The sequence below is a fragment of the Paroedura picta genome, chromosome 4 (genome assembly GCF_049243985.1).
Source record: "Paroedura picta isolate Pp20150507F chromosome 4, Ppicta_v3.0, whole genome shotgun sequence".
Classification (NCBI taxonomy): Eukaryota; Metazoa; Chordata; class Lepidosauria; order Squamata; family Gekkonidae; genus Paroedura; species Paroedura picta.
In genome coordinates, this window is record NC_135372.1 from 26,722,897 (window position 1) to 26,739,824 (window position 16,928).

Consider the following 16,928-nt stretch of genomic DNA (forward strand, 5'->3'; position numbering starts at 1 on the left):
GTAGGCGAGGGCCGAAGAGTGTAATCGGTATTCCCAAGGGTAGGGATGGCTGAGGGAGGATTTGGGGTCTCCCAGAGAACGCTAAGGTTCACACGATGTGTGTGGCTGTTAGCTTCGTTTTGTTTGCTTGTGCATGCTTTAGTTCCAAGTTTACGAAGAGGTAAGTTATTTTTCTGTCTGTCGAGGAACATTAGAGCACAGCTCCTCATCGGAAGAAAAATGAAACGAAACACTAAGACGCGTTAAGATGCCAGAGGTGCCTGCTAACCATCTGAGGCTGTACAGGAAAGGAAGCCCACTGATTAAAAAAAAACAAAACAAACGAAAGAACTTGGAGAGGAAAATGCTAGAAGCAGGGACTGTACAGTGACACGTTCAGCATCCCTGCCTAAAAATAGCTGCTTAATAATTTCTAAATTCCAGACGGGAGGAAAACGTTCCCCAAGGCCAACCCCCGTGGGTCCCCAAAGGCCCTCGGAAACGGCGGGTGGCTTGGAGTTCCACAGAAGGGTGGGCCACCACTGAACAGGCCCAGGTAGGAGCACCTGCTGGGTCCTTGCTGCTGGCTTCAATGGGGGAGGGGGCAGGGGAGACCTGGTGCCCATTCCTTGATGAAAGATTTCATCAGAGAGTTCCAGGAAGTGGCATTGCCCTGAGCTTCATGGCCCAAGCTAGGTGTATCTCAGAAGCAAAGCCGGGACGGGCCTGGTCTGTACTTGAGTGAGAGGCTGCTAAGGAAGTCCGAGATTGGTATGCAGGGGCAGGTGATGGCAAACTACTTCTGAACCAACGTGCTAGAGTGGTTCAGAGCAGGGGACTGGAAGTCCGGGTCTGATTTCCCTGGAAGTCCGGGTCTAATTTCCCCCCCTTCCCCTGCGTGAAGCCTTCTGGGTGGCCTTGGGCTTGTCACTGTTCTCTCAGAGCTCTCAGCCCCACCTGCTTGTGGGGCTCCTTTGGGCAGAGAAAAGCAAGAGTATAAAACTCTCTTTTGAATGTCTCGCCTCAAAAACCCAGCAGGGGTGGCCAAGCTCTGGCTCTCCAGATGTCCATGGACTACCATTCCCAGGGGCTCGTGGGAACTGTAGTCCATGGACATCTGGAGAGCCAGTGATTGGCCGCCCCTGCCCTATGGTGTCCCCATGAATCAGTGGTTATTTGATGGCTTCTGAGCTGGAGAGCTGAGTTTGATCCCCCACTCCTCCACGTGCAGGCAGCTGGGTGACCTTGGGCCGGTTACAGACAGCTGTTCTCATCAAACAGTTCTCTCAGAGCTCTCTCAACCCAACCTCCCTCACAGGGTGCCTGTGGTGAGGAGAGGAGGGGAAGGCACTTGGAGACTCCTTTGGGTAATGAAAAGCGGGGTATAAGAACCAACTCTTCTTCTCTCTCACCAGTTCCAGCTTGCCAGTCGGAAGGGTTGTTCAGGGGCAGCTTCCGGCTCTCTTCCTTCCTTGTGATCTTTGCCCTTGAGATTTATGCACGGGGGCTGGGCCCAGTCTACCATGGCGTGCAGCGGCTATCTGGGGCGAAGAAAAGGACTGGCGATGAGAGAGCCTGAAATGAGGACAGGTTTGCACGCTACGGCTTACGCTCCCAAATTGTATGGAGCTGGGGCGACAAAAGGCCAGTCCTGAGGAGATCTGCCAAAAAGCAGCAGTTTGGAGAATGGGACCAATTGCTCTGCTGTGCCCAACCCCTGCCACTTGCCAGTAATTTCCAGTGGCAGTCATTGGTCAGAATGCCAGAAGGGTGGGACGCCTGTTTACTTATTGGGTATCATGTTCCCTGTATGTCTTTTCCTTAAGGCAGGGTCAGGTAGACCCCTGAACAAGATTTTAAAAAGAATGTTGCAATACATTCCAGCACCTTTGTGAAACTTAATTCTGCTGATGACGGCTGTGTGGTGTGACTGCAGAGCTCTCCTTATGATCTTTCTACGTTTTTTTTTTGTCTTTTGTATTCCGATCTAAGACCATGTGGCTAAATAAACTTAAGCTCTCCTTATGCTCCTAAGGAAAAAGAAGAAGAAGAGTTGGTTCTTATATGCCGCTTTTCCCTACCCGAAGGAGGCTCAAAGCGGCTTCCAGTCACCTTCCCATTCCTCTCCCCACAACTGACACCCTGTGGGGTGGGTGAGGCTGAGAGAGCCCTGATATTCCTGAAGAAGAAGAAGAGCTGGTTCTTATATGCCACTTTTCTCTATCCGAAGGAGTCTCAAAGCGGCCTGGTCAGAACAGTTTTATCAGTGCTGTGGCAAGCCCAAGGTCACCCAGCTGGTTGCATGTGGGGGAGCGCAGAATCGAACCTGGCATGCCAGATTAGAAGTCCGCACTCCTAACCACTACACCAAACTGGGCGTAGAAAGCCCCGCTGTGTTCGAGGGGCTTCACGCCCAGGTAAGTCTGCCTAGGATGGCCATCTCTTGTTGGGTACCGTTTCCAAAGGGAGCGGTGTTTGGTCTGCAGTAGGTCAACTAGATGCGAGCCCAGGAGCCCTTGAGAGACCAGAGAGCTTTGACGGTCAAAAGCCCTCTTCTCCCAAGACCTTGTCGGTCTCTTAAGGTGCTACCCGGCTTGAATCTAACAGTCCAAATCAGCCTTTTTCAGCCTTTTGACTGCAGAGGGACCACTGAAATATTTTTCAAGCTTTGAGGAACCAGGAAGTGATGTCAGCTGGCCACACCTACCTGCCACACCCCTCCCAGAAAGAAGAGGAGACCTTCAGCAGCAAACATTCCCATGGCCGGGGGCCCTCCTTTTCCCACCCCCTCCAGGCCCATCATTGCCCAAATAAGGGTAGAAATTTTAAAAACTGAATATCCTTTTCTTTCCTCTTCACTTGGAGTCGGGCATAGTAGGCACAAGGTGGGAGGGCTCTAACCAGCCACTGTTTTGAACCCCCCCCTACAGTACCATTAAGGGGCTTCCATGGTACTGTATAGTATGGCAGTGCCATGGTTGGGATACCCTACACTGATATTAGTATGCCACATTTTGGCCAAAGAAGGTCTCTGACCTGATCTTTAGTCTCTCGGACAGCAGAGTTTAAGAACGCATTCTGAATCCATTTCAGAGGGTAAGCTGTACCAGTCAGTAGAACACCTAGATCTAGGTATTCCAGTTTGTAGACAAACTGGGGCATGTCCAGAGGAGGGCAACAAAGATGGTGAGGGGTTTGGAGACCAAGATGTATGAGGAAAAGTTGGGGGAGCTTGGTCTGTTTAGCCTGGAGAGGAGATCTGATAACCATCTTCAAGTATTTGAAAGGCTGCCATATATAGGATGGAACAGAGTTCTTCTCTCTTGCCCCAGAGGGATGGACCAGAACCAATGGGGTGAAATTAATTAAAAAGAAATTCTGTCTAAACATCCGGAAGAAGTTCCTGACAGTCAGAGCGGTTTCTCAGTGGAACAGGCTTCCTCGGGAGGTGGTGGGTTCTCCATCTTTGGAAATTTTTAAACAGAGGCTGGATAGCCATCTGACGGAGAGGCTGATTCTGTGAAGGCTCAAGGGGGTGGCAGGTGACAGTGGATGAGCGATAGAGATGTGAGTGTCCTGCATAGTGCAGGGGATTGGACTAGATGACCCAGGAGGTCCCTTCCAATTCTATGATTTTATGATTCTATGAAACCAAAAGGTTTTTGGGGTATGAGTTTTTGACAATCAAGCTCCCTTGGCCTGATGAATCTTATACTTTGTAATGTGTCTTATGACTTTATCCCTGCCTGGAAGAGTGCCGTATTGTGGAGCATGTTCATAACTTGCTGGGTCAAATGACATTGAACTGGCATAGGATCCCGATCCAGTTGTGAATACTTGCCGAACAGAAGAACACATTCTTCCCTGGAGGCTTGCCCGTCATGCAAACCAGGTATTGAGCTGGATTGAAGGGAAGGGAGCACCACAGGAGAGCACAGTGAGAACATGCACATGTTGAAAATACTGGCAATGCCGCCTAGAACGATTTTGGGTGCCGGCTTCAAAGCTGACATGCTCCCTGCCCCAAGTGCTTGAGGGGTGTTTGGGACTGGATCAGAAGAGCACTTGCCGATCAGCTCCCTGTCGTGAACAATCCAAATGTTGACATGGGGAAGCCCTGTGGCTCAGGGGAAGAGCTTCTGCTTGGCATGCCGAAGGTCGCTGGTTTGGTCCAGTTATAGGAACCCGGCAGAAGGGGGATGGGAAAGATCTCAGCCTGAGACTTTGGAGTAGCCGATACTGACCTTGGTGGATGGAGGTTTTGATTTAGCATGCGGCTGCTTCACGTGGTCATGGGGAGACAATGGCAGAGAGCAGGCAAAAAAGGGCTTGGGGGGTTGGAGTTACGGCCTGCCTCCATCTTAAGACTTTCTCATTTCACGCCCCCCCCCATTTCCTGGCTCCAGCCCCCCCCCTCCACCCAGCTTTCCCACACACAGTCCCTGCTTATCCCACCCGGGGCGGTGGGGAGGGGAGCTCTGATTCATAAAGCTGATGGAACAGCCCGGAACGCTTTAATCCCAACAGAGGACTGGCTTGTGCCAAAGGGGGGGGGGATATGTTTATCCTCTTAGCTATGGATTTCCTGTTGGGGAGAGCCAGGAGGAATAGCGTGAGGTTGAAGTCCACAGAAAACTGGGCTGCAGGGGTGGAGGCCTGCATTTGGGGTGAGTGGAGCAAGGAGGGGGGAGGGCCTCTCTCCCATCACAATGCTAGATGGCCACAACCATGTCTGGTTAATAAGAGGATGAGATGGAGGCTTATAAAGTCCTCACTGCTGTATTAAGAACATAAGAGAAACCATGTTGGATCAGGCCAATGGCCGATTCAGTCCAGCCCTATGCTCCATAGTGGCTGAAACCCAAGTGCCATTAGAAGGAAATGACTGTCCCTCCATGAATTAGTGCAGGGGTATCAACCAGGTAGGTGTAATTTGATCCAGCCAAAAAATATCCAAGCCAGCGTTGATTCAGGCACAAATTGGCCAAATCCGGTTCAAATGGCCATTTCCCAATGTTTAAATAATCAAATGAACCTTTGTTCCAATTGCTGAATTCGTGACTAAGTGTGGTTCGACGATTCAAGCAAGTGGATCTTTAAAGGGAAAGGGGAGAAAAATCCCTTTTTTCTTTCCTAACAACCAATGAAAATAAGGAGTAATAAAACTAGCAATCTGTATATCACTTGGAAGTCTCTGCACACTTGACATAAATCACCACAGAACTCCATACCCCATATGTGCAAGGAAACAAAGATTTGGACTGTTTTCTATTTGGTTGGAATCGATTCAATGTGAATCGATTTTGACCGAATCGATTCATCCAAACCACCTGCAGTGTAGTTTTGATTTGGCTGAATCCATTCGGATACAGCCCAATGGATTCAATGGTGCTACTCATTCAAGTCTATGGGTATTTTTCCTTTTCCATCTTTCCTGAGCTCGGGGGGTAGAAGTGGGTGAGGTAGAGGCATGAATTTTGCAGCATGGCTGCAGAAGCCTCTCCTCAAAAGATCTCCCAAGTTGCAAAATGATTGGACCAGGAGGTCCAATTCTAGGGGCATCCAGTGAAGGTGCTCCCATCCGCTCTCCATTATTTCATACAATGAAAAAAACATTTCCTGGTCTTTTCTCACCATAGGAAATAATGGTCAAATGGGCTCTCTGGTCTGATCGTTTTGCAACTTGGAGGGTTCTTTTAAGGAGAGGCTCCTGCAGCCAAGCTGCAAGTCTGGCACTTCTATCTCAAACCTACACACTCACACATACACACACACACAGATCCTGGGGTGGGGGGACAGGACAGAAACAAAAAAAATCCCCATAGACTTGAGTGGCACCACTGGCTTCAATGGTGCTGAATCGATTTGGCTGTATCCAAATCGATTCTGCTGAATCAAAACTAACACTATAGGTGATCTGAACGAATCAGTTCGGACCAAATCGAAAACGAATCAGTTCGGACCAAGTCTGAATCTTCTCCTTGCACATCCCTTCTGACACAGTGTGATCGGCAGTAAGAAGGGTGGTGAAATAGCCGCCTTAAGATGGCTGCCAAAGAGGCAAGACCAGACCCTAAACAGCTGCCACCAAAACAATATTTTTAAAAACCTCCCACAGCAAACTGAGCCTCCATGGGTAAATAGCAATGTGGCCGGACAAAAGACCCACCTAGGGGTTCCAAACTCCAGGGGGTGTGGCTGGAGGTCCCCTAAAATGAGCACTGATCCCCAGGCTACATAGACTGCTTATTTGTTAATTATATATTTATTTAAACCTTTATCCTGCTTCTCTTGGGGAAAAAATGGCTGCTTTGGAAGAAGGACTTTATATCCTTATACTTGACCAAGGTCCCCCCCCTCCCTAAACTCCACCTTCCTGGGGTCCACTTCAAATCTCCAGGAATTTCCAAAGCCAAACTTGGCATCCTACACCTGGTCCTGTCCAAAAGCAATTGGCAGGTGGCAGTAAATTTGTTGATGGGCCACAGGGGGTCCACCATGTTGAGGACCCCTGTCTCCCTAAATATGGCCTGCTCTAGATTTGGCTGACCCGTGACCTCACTAATTTTGGGGAAAGGGCTCCACCAACACAGCTGGAAATCTTCCGGTCATCCACATCCTGGGGAGGGAGGGAGGGAGGGACGTATCTAATCCCTGCACAGAACTGTGAGGCCCGCTCAGTTGGCAACCCTGGACGGTAAATCACCCAGCAAAGGGAGTAGAGGTCACGAAGAAGAATAAAGACCCCTTTGACGTTTGGGGCCTGGCATGCCCCAGTCATGGGATGCCCCTCCAGCAGCACAGGCCGGTCATGGGATCCGGCAAACTGAATTAAGACTTCTTAAAGGGGATTTTTTCATTCCACTCCTACCTCCCCCAGCCCACCTCCTCCCCTCTTTAGCTTTTCACGTGCTTGTCATCTGAATGGCTACGGCATAAAAGGCACCGTGGAGAGACCCGGGTTCCACTGCCCAGAAGGAAGTAGGAGACCGGGGGGCGCTCCGCTCGCCGCGGTCAAGGACAGGACGCCGGGGAGATGCCCTTTCCCAAGCCGGAGATGTGGTTGGTAAGGAAATGGAGAAGAGACATCATTCTCGCGGGTGGCACTGGCGGTGAATGTGAGTCTGCGTGGCCGGGAAGGGTGTACTGCCAGCCCCTTTCAAGCTCTAGAATATGCTGTTTTTCTATGGGTGGGGATTTGGGGTAGGGCTGCCTGCTTCCAGGTGGGGCCGGGGGATCCCCTGGAATTACAGCTCATCTTCAGACCGCAGCGATCACTTCCCCTGGAGAAAATGGATGGTCTGGAGCAGGGGTAGTCAACCTGTGGTCCTCCAGATGTCTGTGGACTACAATTCCCATGAGCCCCTGCCAGCAAACGCTGGCAGGGGCTCATGGGAATTGTAGTCCATGGACATCTGGAGGACCACAGGTTGACTACCCCTGGTCTGGAGGGTGGTTCTCCCCAAATTAGTGTTGAGTGCTTCGGCTCGGTTTGGCCGTCCCGGCGATCACTGAAGCCCCAGGCGGCATGTAGGAGGCCAGCGCCATGGTGTGGCGAGGAGGGGTGGCAGCAGCGTACCAGCCAGTGGCTGCATACAGGTACAGCACGCTGCTGCTTCTCCTCTCCTCTCTGCACCACGGTGCTGGCCAACCCAGGCTTTGGTGATCGCCGAGACTGCTGAACCACGCAGCCCTATCCCAAATCTGCAGGAGTTTCCCAACCTGGATCTTGCAAGCCTATCCCGAGGCTGGCCCAAAAGACCTGGCAAACCCTAATTTGGGGAATGGTATGCAGCTTGGTGTGCCTTCTGTTGGTGAGGCCCAAAATATCACTCTCCCAGGCTACATGATGTATCAAGGGCCAGAGGTGTCCGTGAAGTAAGGTATGTTGTACCCTGCTTGCCCATACGGCAGGTCACCTGTGTGCAGGGGGGGAAGGGTCCACTTCTTGGGACCGTTCCCAGCATGCACCTCTGTGTTCTTCACCGAGAGGTACCCTGTGCTCTGACTCTCTTCTGTTTTTCTTCAATCATCTATTTAAAGCATTTATTCGCCACCTTTCCGCCTTATAGGAACTCAAGGCGGCTTACAGTGTAAATCATATCCTTATACAATACAATAATATAATACAATACAATACTTAACCTTCCCTAGCTAAAGTCAATACATTAAAATTGCTGGTAAGCAGAACTGATCCAATGCCGTCACAAATAAAACTGTATAGAAAAGCCTTTCTCATCTTTGGCTTTGAAGGGGGAGAAAAATGACCTGGGATCGGCAAGTTTTGTGCTGCTTGCAATGCCCCGATGCAGAAAATGTGCATGTTCCCCAAAAATCCGGGTGGTAAGTTCATTCTATTGCAAAGTGCCTTTTCTCATGATGCATAATTAACCTGTGGAACTCACTGCCACAGTGTATAGGGAACAACTGATAGCACAGATGGCTGTAAAAGGCCAGTAGAGCAATTCATGACAGATAAGACTTTCCAGGGCTGTTAGTCACAATGTCTAAACAGAACCTCCATGTCCCAAAGCACTTTTTCTGTGAATGCCAGTTCCTGGGGAATAATCATCCGGGGAGACTTCAACCTCTGTGCCTTGTAGGCTACCTGGAAAACAAGACGCTGAAATAAATATGCTGGAGACCTCTTCCAAATCAGGTCCGTCCCCCCCCCTGTCCTGTTTCCTCAGGAGGTGGTAGGCTCTCCATCTACACACTTTTAAACAGAGGCCGGATAGCCATCTGACGAAGAGGCTGATTCTGTGAAGATTCAAGGGGGTGGCAGATTACTGTGTTAGCGATAGGGTTGTGGGTATCCTGCAGGGGGTTGGACTAGACGACCCAGGAGGTCCCTTCCAACACTATAATTTTATGTTTCCAAACTACCAGCAGCTGGGCTTTTAATTTCTGGGGTGCCAGTTAGTTTCAAGTGAATGAATCTTCTCTGACTTCTAGTCGACAGATCAAAGAACGATTCAAGCACGGAGGCCCAGTGGCCAGCACTCAACTTGGTATTGGTGGGTCATGTTTTTCTCTTTGGTGCAACTGAAGGAGATGTCAGAGCATTTATAGCGTGGACTCCACGAAAGCTCACTGTTCATACTGCAAGCGTCTTAGGGGCAGAGACCTTTCCCCTTTGGCTTGTTGCTCATTCAATGGCTCTTTTCTTTCCCTTTGGCAGGGCGCCGATGTCCTCTTCTACCGTCAATTCCGGGAGAAGGCCGTGGATCCTCCTTCACTCTCAGCAGACAAAACATGGCCCCCCTTCCCTGGTTGTGTGGCTTTCCCTTTGTCATCCTATGCCTGGGAGACTCTTGGAGGCTGGGACGCTGAAGGGAAGGCCACGGGACTGCAGATCCAGCTGGGGCAGGAAGAGTCACCTTTCAAGGCCAGCGTTTGGTAGCTGCCAGATTCTCAAGCCCAGTGGTCCCCAACTCCCAGTCCGGGGACCGGTCCCGGTCCGTGGATCAGTCAGTACTGGTCAGCAACTCCTCCTTGTCCTCCTCCCCGGCTGCTGCCTCGGGGGCTGCCCTGCCACTCTGCCACCGGCTCACCTTTGGTGCTCTCCGGTGGCTGCCATGGCTGGGGCTCCCCCCTCGACATGGCATTGCACAGCTGCTGCTGGCAGCGTCCCCCCAGTGAGTGGCGGGAAGTCAGTGGTGCTGGCGGGTCCAACAAAGTCTCTTCTGATTGGCCACGACTGTTGAGCCAGAAGAGCTGCCAATCACAGCATGGTGGCTGGAGATTTCCAGGAACTAATTTCCAGACTACAACACTCTGTTTCCCTGGGGAAAACAGTGGACTCATTGGCAACACATCCCTCACCTCCTAAACTTTGCCCTCCTCAGGTCTGGCCCCCAAATCTCCAAGAAGTCCCAACACTAGGGTTGTGAATGTCTTGCATTCTGCTGGACTAGATGACCCTGGAGGTTCCTTCCAGCGCTATGATTCTATCTACTCAACACCTGACTTGCTTTTCAATGGAGATGCCAGGAGGTGGAACCCAGGGCTTTTTTTGGCATGCAAATCAGGGGTTTGACTCCTAACCTACCCCCCCTTGTTGGAGTCCTATAGCAAACCCCCTCTCCTGCCCCAAAAAGGGTCAAAATAAGGAACATGTGCTCAAGCCTCTGTAGGGTAGAACGCAATGTAAAATTTAATATTTATTAAAATTAAAAACCTGAAGGCCAGATAAAATTCTTTGAGGCCTCAAAGAATTGAATCTGGCCTTCTGGTCCACAGAATCGATTAAGGTCCTTAGTCTCCTAAACAGTTAACATTTTATATCATTGTATGTAAAGGAGCCAATTGTATATTCAATATTTATTTTCCTGCATTTTATGTATTCCGTTTTATTTATGCCTGACCATTGATAAAAGCTTCCCTCATTGTAATACATGCACTAAATAAGGAAACACACCATTGAAAATTTCGATCAGCCTGTGGAAGAGAGCTCATGACGGAAAACTAGACATCTTCTTTCATTAAGTGACTCTGATACTTTACAGCTTTTACTTTGGAGCTTTTATTGGCTGCTGTACATATTTAATACGTATTCAGAACTGGGCCGAAATGCATCAGTCTAGTGGTTCATATAGTGCATAGCAGGCCGGTTTGCAATAGCCTATGGGCGGGACATATGCTTTTAATTCCTATAGTTGTTTCTTTTTAAATTGTACACAATAAAAGTAATATAATTTTAACAACAATACAGACATTCAATCTTTGTAGTTCCTAACTGTTGCCAGCTGTTTTTTTTTCTGGTTCCAGTGGAGGCACAAGTATGGATGACACAGTCCTGGGTTCGAGTTTCCACTCGGGCAGGAAATCTCCTGGAAGGTTTGAAACTTTCTCTTTCTGCCAGTACACTTAAGCAGAGGCTAGAGAGCCATCGGACAGAAATGCTGATTCTGTGAACTTAGGCAGAAGAAGAAGAAGAGTTGGTTCTTATATGCTGCTTTTCTTTACCCAAAGGAGGCTCAAGGCGGCTTCCAATCGCCTTCCCTTCCTCTCCCCACAACAGACACCCTGTGAGGGAGGTGAGGCTGAGAGAGCCCTGATATCACTGAAGAAGAGTTGGTTCTTATATGCCACTTTCCTTTACCCAAAGGAGTCTCAAAATGGCTTCCAGTCCCCTTCCCTTTCCTCTCCCTACAACAGACACCCTGTGAGGGAGGTGAGGCCGAGAGTGCCCTGATATTCCTGCTCGGTCAGAAGAGTTTTATCAGTGTCGTGGCGAGCCCAAGGTCACCCAGCTGGCTGCAGGTGGGGGAGTGCAGATTCAAACCCGGCTCGCCAGATTAGAAGTTCACACTCCTAACCACTACACCAAGCTGGTGAGCGGGTGGGCAGAAGGGACTGTGTCGGTGCTTGGCTCCTGTGGCCCTTTCTTGAATGCCAATTGCCACTTTGGGATCAGGAGGCAAATTTCCTCTAGGCCAGACTGGCCAGGGATTCTACCTTTTTTGAGGCAGGGCATCATCTTGGGATGGAACTGGGGTCACTGTGGATCGGCAGGTAGTTGTGAATTTCCTGCATTCTGCAGGGGGTTGGACTAGATGACCCTGGGTGTCCCTTCCAACTCTAGGATTCTGTGGTTCTAATCCTAAATAGAACAGGCTCATTGGGATGCACCTAATATACAGAGGAGGGTTGCTGCAGTAAAGAGGAGAGGTTAGCTATACTGCCTAGTGAAAACTGTAATAAAATACACTGCGGTCGTAGCCCGCGCGCATAATATGCCAAAGGAGAAAAGGGGAAGCTGTGATTCAGGATGACTTATCCCACCTCCTCCCTGTTGCTTTAGCCCGAAAAGAAAAAAAAGAAAAAAAGCCCCACCATTTTGATTTCAGGAGAAACCAGTCTGCAGTGTTTACTTCCCTGCCAGCTTGCTTGCATCAGATTGTTTCTCTTCATCAAGCCGACGACGTAGCTTTCGGAGACTGCAATAAATCACTTTTATTGATCGGCTTATACAAATCAATGTGGTTCATTGGTGTGTGTTACAACTCCCTTGTCTGTTGCACAGAAAAGCCCTGGGAGGTTTGCAGTGATGCCAGCCTCCAAGTGGAGCCCAGGGATTACAGCTCATCTCCAGACTACAGAGAAAAGGGCTGCTTTGGAAGGTTGGCTCTGGGGTATTGTGCCCCACTGAGGTCCCTGTGCCCCCCAGGCCCCATCCCCAAATCTCCAGGAGTTCCCCAACCAGGATCTGGCAACCCTACCCCCCCATCCACAGCAGGTAACCAGAAAGGACTTATTTGCCCATGATACAAACAATCACAAGGGACAAGAGGCCTATAAATGCCTGCAGAAAGTGAGAGGATCAAATTCTACTGCTGCCAGAAGTTCACTGGGGGGGGGGGGGTGCCTCAAGGAAGACTGCTTTCCACTGTATACCTCTCCCTGCAAGACACGGTTCATCAAGCTGGCCCACTTTACAGGGCTGCTGTAACAACGTTAACAGTTACGAGCAGACCTGGAAAATGCTAACCAAATGCCAAGCCCCTGAAAAGCTAAAGGTAGGTTGCCAGAGTCTTTCTTTTTAGGTTTGTTTTCCGGCCTTTTTCAGTCTTTCGACTGGAGCCACCTTGGCGCACGGGCTTTTCTTGAAAGCCATGCAGTGTTAGGAGTCGTCAAGCGTTTGCTGGCAGGGGCTCATGGGGATTGTAGTCCATGAACATCTGGAGGACCAGAGGTTGACTACCCCTGTTCTGGAGGTCTACTGCCACCTACTGGAGCCAAGGCAGAGCTCCACAACTTCTCTGAAGACGGTATTTGATTTCCAGCACGCCCAAGGGACGGAGGCGCTGGAGGCCAGAGACACCATTATATTTATTTCCGTATTTTGAGGAATCTAGCTCTGTTGGGGGGAGGGCTCCTCCCCAATAAACAACAAAATACTGTGATTAGCATTATGTCGTACTGAGAACAGTAACAAACTGGGGAACTGTAGTGCATCGGAATACCCCCCCCCCTCCCCTAAATCTGCCCTTGTTAGAATTAAACTTTCAGAGCAGTGAATCCCCGAGTCTCTGTGAGAGCCCCCCTCTCCCACAGGCTACACCGCCCTTCCCAGAAATTTGGATGGCCGTTGACACTGGAGACCCCTTCCCCTGTTGTTCTACTGGCCTCCTTCTCTACAATGGATCGAAAAGGCCAGTGATTGACAGATGGACTGGCAGGCTCTCGCCTCTTCCTTCCACGCCCACTTCTCTGAAGGGGCATGTCACCACTTCCGCGGTTCCTCAATGCCTGAAACATGTTTATTTATTAGATGTATAAGCCATCCCTCCCAAGATAGGCTTGGGGCAGCGTACAACCTTTTCAAAGTGTCTATAAATAGCCCCGCAGGGCACTCCGCTCTGCGGGTATGAATTTACTGGTTGTCCCGGGCCCACAGGATGTTCACCTGGCCTTGACCTGGGCCAAGGCCTTTTCAGTCCTGGCCCCAACCTGGTGGAATGAGCTCCCAGAAGAGCTAAGGGCTCTGCGGGATCTACCAGCTTTCCGCAGGGCCTGTAAGACGGAGCTCTTCCGCCAGGCATATGGTTGAGGCCAGGGCAGCTCTCCCACTAATCCATCAGAGGATCCCCTCCAATATTGAGATCTCTAACACCGAGATCATGGTTAGATCTATTGTATTGGTGCCACCCTCTTCTGAACATTATTCTCTCCACCAGGCTGAACTAAGATCAGAATTGTGACCACCGCCGCTATATGTTATATGTAACTTTTGCTGATGTTAATTGGGGTTTTTATGGGGATTTTATTGTGTTTTAACTATTTATGTTGTAAACCGCCCTGAGACCTATTGGGAGAAGGGCGGTCTAAAAATTAAATAATAATAATAATAATAATAATAATAATAATAATAATAATAATAATAATAATAATAATAATAATAATAATAATACTATAGGGGCACGAAACACTAACCCCGAGTGCCCTGTTATATCGCCTCTAGGCCTGGTTCTTACTATTGTTTCAGGGGCTCCAAATGCTGTTTTGAGAGACTTGAGCGTATGGCCCTGATGGCGGCAGAAAGTCAAGGCAGAAACAAACCTCCACGAGCCAAATCCCATCCCGGAAACTAAGCTGGGTTGGCTCTGTCTAGTATTTGGATGGGAGACCTTCAAGGAACATGAAGGGCATGGCTCGGAGGCAGGCAATGGCAAAACCACCTCCAAACAGTGTCTTGCCTAGCAGCCACACAATCTAAGGCTCTCCTGACTCCATGACACACGTGCCATAGGAGAAATGAGCACACACTATGGGATTGAAGAAATATTACCTGAAACATATGTCATGCTGTGGCTGTGGTTGATGCTAAGATTGTTGAGATACTTACTGAACATGTTTGGATGTTATGACTGCTGTTAAAATTGTTGGTAAAATATTTGACAATTGCCAAACTTACCTGTACTGTGTTACCCATCTAAAGTTGTCTGTAAACCGCCCTGAGCTGCAAGGGAGGGTGGTATATAAATGCAAATCAGTAACCATTAGCATTATAATAAAGACAGTAAGGGGTCCTAGGAGGAGTTGGGCCTCACCATTTACTGGCCAATCAGGTCACCTGTATGACTCCTAGCTGTGTCCTCCTCCAGCCTGATTGGCCGTTCACCCAGTGGCCACCCAATCAGCGTGTGTGTCCCACCCCTGACCGTCTCCTCGTAGCTCTTTCACCTCACTGTTCTTTCAGTTCTTCGGAGTCCATCACCTGGTGAATTAGTCACCCCTGGCAGCTAACTCCCCCCTTCCCTTCAGGCCTGCTGTGAAGGAAGCCTCTAACAGCCCCTGACTGAGCTGAGGGAGGCATTTCCTTCTGAGAGCAATGCAGAGAAGTCTGTGGGCGTACTTGTGCTTTTCCTTGGGGGGGGGGAGCTTTTCCCTTCTACCTAGCAGTTGGCTGACAGGGAGGCCACAGAAAAGCCCCTTCTCACTTAAAATATTGCTCTGGCCGGCCTCACCGCTGGAGGGAAGATGCAGCCAAGCCATGTGTATTTCTTCTCCACAACTTTGTAGATTTGAGGCCTACCACACAGGGTTGTTGTGCAGATGAAACTGGATGCGGTTGTGGAGGTGCTTTTGCCTCCTGTTTTATCTGCACAGCAACCCTGTGCAGTAGGCCTCAAGTGTTTCAACTCCACAATAACCTGTGTGGGAGGCCTTAAATGTTTCTACCCTGTCCAGCCTCCAAAGCAGCCCTTTTTGCCTGGGGAACTGATCTATATAGTCTGGAGGTGATCTGTAATTCCAGCTCTCCAGGCCTCACCTAGAGGTTGGCTACCCCTGGGTTGGAAGAGGGCCTTCAAATGGTACAGTGCCTCAGAGTCCACCCTTCAAAGTAGCCACTTTTGCCGGCAGAACTGATCATTATAATCTAGAGATGAGAAGTGACACTAGAGACTCTGGTAGAGGCTTGCAGACTGAGGTTGGGGTGGAGTGGTGTGGGTGTATCCCTCCTAGGCTATGGGCTTTGGTCAGCTCTTACCAGCAACTGTTTGTATTTTGGAGCACAGACAGGAAATTGCAGGAAGATCTAAATAAAGAATATTTACAGCCTGAAACTGTAAATGGTGAACAACTAAATGGCTAGAGAGACATAGGAACTGAAGTGACTTTGCTCAAGCTTGGCCTGGTAAATAAAAATCAGTATTTGCCAGGAAGGTCCTATGAAATCAAAGGCATGAGGCCCAGAATTTCAAGTGGCGCTAGGTTTACATGAAAGTAGACAGTGAGATAACAACAGGGACTGCAGTTGCCAGCAGTAGGCTTCAGGCTTGAGAAGGGCAGACATCACGAGACAAGCAACAGACTGTGCTAGCCGTGGGGCCATGTGCGTTCCATGTGCGTTCCTTTTGAAGGAATCAATGTGAGGGGGGAGAGCTTTCCTTTCAGCCTAAATGCCTGGAGATGAGCTGTACTTCCAGGGAATTCTCAGACCCCAACTTGGAGGCTGGCATCATTAAACATCAGTGGGATACAATACTACAAAGTCACCCCTCCAAAGCAGCCCTTTTTGCCTAGGGAGCTGATATTTATAGTCTGGAGATGAGCAGCAATTCCAGGAGATCTCCAGGCCCCACCTGGAGGTTGGCTGTCCCTGCTCTTAACGTATTCCTTGAGGTTTGGAAGTGGGGCCTCAAAAGTATGTACTGCCTCTGCAGCCACCCAACCAGCCACATAGCAAGTAAACATTGCAGAGAGGAGGTAAGGTTGCCAGATTGGTGTACGGTCATGTTCTGGAATTCCATACTTCCTAGGTGTGCATAAATCTGACTAGGGTCAAGACTGCTGTGCACAGAGACCTCCTCTTAGGGTTGCCACCTTCCAAGTGATCCACTAAACCCACACCAAACCAAGAGCCAGCGCCTGTGTATTACAGAATGCAACAGGCTGTACTACTAGTAATAAATAAGTGCCAGTCTACTCCGTTGCATCTGCACAACAGCCCCCCGAGGTGGGTCACCCAGACATCTTCCCAGACACGAGTCAGGGAGTCAAACTCCAGATTTCTCAAACCGTGGAGACCGACCAGCCCCCCACCCCCTGCACATCTTGTGCCAGCTGTAATGGTTAGGAGAGGCAACTTCTTATCTGGTGACCCAGGTTTGATCCCCCACTCCTCCACATGCAGCCAGCTGGGCGACCTTCCGTTCACTGCAGTCCTGTTGGAGCTGTTCACACAGAGCAGTCCTGTCAGCGCTCTCTCAGCCCCACCAACTTCCCAGGGTGTCTGTTGTGGGGAGACGGAAGGGAAGGCAATTGTAAGCCGCTTTGAGACTCCTCTCGGTAAAGAAAAGCGGCATATAAAAACCAACTTTTGTTTTCTTTCCAGCCCAGTCCTCCCCCGCGAGGGTTCAGTCCGAAAGGGGGGCGAGCAGCCCTTCTGGCTCGAGAAAACGACCCCGCGGGCGGAGGAGGGAAACAAGCGCCCGCCTCCC